The sequence below is a fragment of the Heptranchias perlo genome, chromosome 20 (genome assembly GCF_035084215.1).
Source record: "Heptranchias perlo isolate sHepPer1 chromosome 20, sHepPer1.hap1, whole genome shotgun sequence".
Classification (NCBI taxonomy): Eukaryota; Metazoa; Chordata; class Chondrichthyes; order Hexanchiformes; family Hexanchidae; genus Heptranchias; species Heptranchias perlo.
Genome location: NC_090344.1, coordinates 8,349,161 through 8,353,925, shown reverse-complemented (window position 1 = coordinate 8,353,925; position 4,765 = coordinate 8,349,161). Strand labels below are relative to the sequence as shown.

General features: G+C 42.9%; 1 non-coding gene across 1 annotated transcript; it reads left to right on the top strand.

The window, feature by feature from the left end:
* Window positions 1-522: 522 nt before the first annotated feature.
* On the top strand, window positions 523-596 carry trnat-agu (transfer RNA threonine (anticodon AGU)). The gene has a single exon. It is a non-coding gene; the product is annotated as a tRNA-Thr (tRNA).
* The last annotated feature ends 4,169 nt before the right edge of the window (window positions 597-4,765 follow it).

The window sequence follows — 4,765 nt, the reverse complement described above, 5'->3', positions numbered from 1 at the left end:
TTTCTGTGACGACCGATGCAAAGTAAAAATTTAGCAACTCTGCCATTTCCTGATTTTCAATTACAATATCACCTCCATCTGTCTTCAAGCGGCCCACATTACTCCAAGCCTCCCTTCGTTCTCTTAATATATTTGGAAAAACCTTGAGAGTTGTCCTCATTTTCCCTCACAAGTTTTTCTCCTTTTCCCTTTTTGCTCCTCTTACGCTTTTTTTTAGTTTCAGCGCCACAACAAACAACACTTCGCTGTAAAGTTCGGCTCAATAGTTCTCCAATGTCAGAGCGAGAATTGTCTGATCCCCGAATTTATTTAATGTAACAAATACAATCACACATAATCATCCGTGTATCAACGCACTGATGGATACACAAAGATAAACACAGCGAGAAATCCAGTCAGTGTCGGAATGCACAGGTGAACGGACAAGCGAAACAGACAAAGATAAAACGGCCTGAACCCCCAACAGTGAAGTGTCGCTGATAGATATTAATGAGAGGAGGTGGAGACAAAGTGTCATCAATTGGCGCTGTGGCTTAGTTGGTTAAAGCGTCTGTCTAGTAAACAGAAGATCCTGGGTTCAACTCCCAGCAGTGCCTTGTGCAGCTGGTTATTTTACCTAATTTGTGGAATTGAGCGACAAAATAACACTGTGGTGTTTGTTCAGGAGGAAACGGAGAACCGAATGACTGTTCAAAAACGCCCTTTCATTGCACAGACAGACCTCTCATAGCATGTGTCTGCAACATGTTAATTTCAAGACACGTTCTTGTTTCTGGGCTCGTTGGGGTCGTGGTTTATTTCGCGATTTGAGGTTCAAACCCGGAAGTAGTCCTAATTTGGTTCAAGACTTGTGATCTTGACCTGCGGTGCAAACGTTTGCAAAGAGGGAAAGGAAGTCCCCAAATCACTCCACCTGAATCGCCAGGCCCGGATGAAATACATCCCAGGTTGTTAACAGAAGCAAGGAAGGAAATATCGGAGGCTCTGACCATCATTTTCCAATCCTCCCTGGCTGCAGGTGTGATGCCGGAGGATTGGAGGACTGCTGAAGTTGCACCGTTGTTTAAAAAGGGAGAAAGGAATAGATCGAATTATTGCAGCCCAGTCAGCCTAACCTCGGTATTAATCTTCATTTAGAAAGGGACGGATTAATGAAGGGCAGTCAGCATGGATTTGTTAAGGGAAGGTCGTTTGAATTGAATTTTTTTGGAGGTATCAAGGAAGGTGGATGAGGGTAGTGCGTTTTTTGTAGTCTACATAGATTTTCGCGAGGCTTTTGACAAATTCCTACATGGCAGATTGGTCAAAAGTGTAAAAGTCCATTGGATCCAAGGAAAATTGGCAAGTTGATCCAAAATTGACTGAGTGGTAGGAAGCAATGGTCGACGGGTGTTTTTGTGACTGCAAGGCTGTCTCGAGTGGGGTTCCGCAGGGATCCGTACTAGGTCGCTGCTTTTCGTAGCACAGATCATTGATTTGGATTTAAATGTACGGGGTATTATTAACAATTTTGCAGAAGATGCAAAAATTGGTCGTGTGGTTGATGGTGAGGAGGGAAGCTGTGGACTGCAGGAAGATATCAGTGGAATGGACAGGTGGATAGAATAGTAGCAAATGCAATTCAATCTGGAGAATGAGGTAATGCATTTAGGGAGGGCAAACAAGGCAAGGGAATACACAATAAATATTGAAACTAATTTGCCATTTACACGCCCGTTTTGCAAGTTTACTGACGTCTTCCTGTATTTTTCGCATTTTTCCTTTGCATTAACTACAGCTCCCAATTATGTGCTGTCTGTCAATTTTGAAATTGTATTTCCGATTCCTGTGACTAAATCATTAATGTAAATTGTGAACAACAGTGGTCCCATCACCGATAAATTGTGAACAACAGTTGTCCCTGCACTGATAAATTGTGAACAACAGTGGTCCCAGCACTGATAAATTGTGAACAACAGTGGTCCCAGCACCGATAAATTGTGAACAACAGTGGCCCCAGCACCGATAAACTTTGAACAACAGTGGTCCCAGCACCGATATATTGTGAACAACAGTGGTCGCAGCACTGACAAAATTTTGAACAACAATGGCGCCAGCAACGATAAACTGTGAACAACAGTGGCGCCAACACCGATAAATTGTGAACAACCGTGAACCCAGCACCGATAAATTGTGAACAACAGTAATCCCAGCACCGATAAATTGTGAACAACAATGGTCGCAGCACCGATAAATTGTGAACAACAGTGGTCCCAGCACCGATAAATTGTGAACAACAATGGTCCCAGCACCGATAAATTGTGAACAACAATGGTCCCAGCACCGATAAATTGTGAACAACAATGGTCCCAGCACCGATAAATTGGAACAACAATGGTCCCAGCACCGATAAATTGTGAACAACAATGGTCCCAGGACTTTTGACCTTGAACTGCATTTGAAACTTCTGCATAAAATGAAATGAAGTCCCCAAATCGCCCCACGTGGCTCTCAAACGCAATGGGAAGAAGTTCAATGCAAACAATCAGGAATTTAAAGGCAACTCAACGACCTGCACTTTCTTTGAATAAGTTTTGTTCGCCATTATATTTGACCGTGAAATCGCTCTCGGCTTTCATCCAGCTGAAGCAGGGTGTGGCCGCTTTATATCTGCGAGCATGTCGGTGACGTGGTTAGCTTTGACACTGATCGCTTCCAATTTGTAAAATTTCACCAAGCGTCAGCGAAATGAAACAGAGAATCGAATTGTAAGTGATGAATTGAAGGGATTGGTGCTCCAAGCAGATCTGGAAAATGCAGTGCAATCGGTCAGGAGTTCGAAATCCACCCTCCAGCCACTCACCAATCATATTAACTGAGCTTTACTCTGGCCCAGTGTCACCGCACTGAAAGCGAGTATTTCTCCGGCATGTTTTTCTTCATAATTGCTGGTTTAAGAGTGAAGACCGGCTGTTTGGATTTTCACTCCGACAAGCTTCAACCATTCATTTTGGACTGACTGTAGACAGTTGTTATATTGGTCGCTGCAAACTCAAAGTTTAGCCCAATTAATTATTGGTTTAGCAGGTGACCTCTTCGCCTGTCTCGTTGGTGCTGTCGGTTTGCACGGAAGTTTGATGGTTCGAGCTCTTATTTGATTTTTGCTCAGGATTCTTCGCCTCAAAGTTCCAGGGTTTCAATGTATGTTTTGGAAGCAAGAAAATTACAATTCTCCTTGGCAGACAAGCCCCGGAAAGGCCCGAAGGGAGGCCGCACTTGCTGCAGGAGAGCTGTTTCGCTGTGACATGGAGATTTCTGTAGTGAGCGAGACCAGACTGTTTCTATGTTCAGAAAATAAATGTCACACCCTTTATGTTGGAAAAGCAAAACGGTGGGGATTTTTGTATCACATGTTGCTCGTTGCGTTACTTTCATCTTGATCGTAGAACCGGTTCGGGCGTTCTTGTAATAAAAGGCGACAATTTCCTATTCATTTTAAATTTAACAACAGCTGCACTGAGCTTTTAATCATACCCTTAAGATACAGTCTATAAAATGATGAAATTTGATCACCTGCAAAGCATAAAAATCTGATTAAAGTATTGACCGTCAACATCTCCTTCAGTATGAAATAGAAAGTTATCGTTTGATTAATGGTGAATAAAACAGTCATTCATCTACCAACAGGGTTTAATTAGTTTCATGTAATTAATTTAATAACTTTTGCTAAAGTTAATTCGCTGACTTGGAATCGAACATAATGCGTTGGTGGGAGCATTAAATTCTCACCATCAGTCCATCGGGGAGCGCCCAAGATTGCGCACGGATCACAGCAGAACTGGTAAGATTTACTTTTCTTTCACTCTTCCGTGATTCATTCAGCTCTGTGTTTATTTTCAGGCCTCTTATCTCTCCCTTCTTTTCAGCTTCTGACTGCGGATATTCTTGTGGTTAAATATGAATAACATAGAATATCTCACAGCCCCAGTATATGTGCTCCTTCTCTGTACAGTTCTGTACAAAATCAAACTGTACGTTTATGACGACGGTGTCTCTCCTTCACCCCATACAGAAGCAGGAGGAGATGCCACTTTAAACTGCCAGTTGCTTCAAATGATTCATGATGGACCTGCGTGGCCTTGCAGTTTTCCCAGGAGCTGCATTCAGGTTCGTGAATTTTGGAAATGGAAACATGTCCATCAGCAGCTTGTGGTACTATTTTACCTCACTTTCCATTTCATGTACATGCCTAGTTGCACTTGGTGCTGTCATTGCCTGAACATCACCTGCTGTCGCGATAGTAGTTTGAACAGAAAATGCCATTTTTTTGCGGGCAGCTTGTCTCGCACGATAATGACCTGAATTACAAAGAGGCAAGTAGGAAAGGCCGCGTTGGGCTGCTTGTTCGCACCAAAGAATTTTCAGCGTTTCTTTGTGGTCTAGTGTTTAGATTCGATCATCACCATGGCAACGGTTCGATTGTTGTATGTCTCAACACTCGCATTTAAACACTCTACCATAAGTGCACTGTATTCAAATTGCTGATTTTTTTCACTGTGAGGTCGAAGAGACATAAATGTGTGGACAATAGCTCCGAATAAATCAACTGGGTTGCACCTTTGCTTCTCCCCCCGTCTCAGTCTTTCCATCTTTACCCTTCTCTGCTGGTGTTGCAGGTTCGATCATCCTTGGCCGTTCAAGAAAACCTGAGAAGTCCATCAGGGGAAAATTCAGAGAGTCAAGAGACAGGGACAGGGAGAGATTAAAGTATAGAAACAAATCGGAT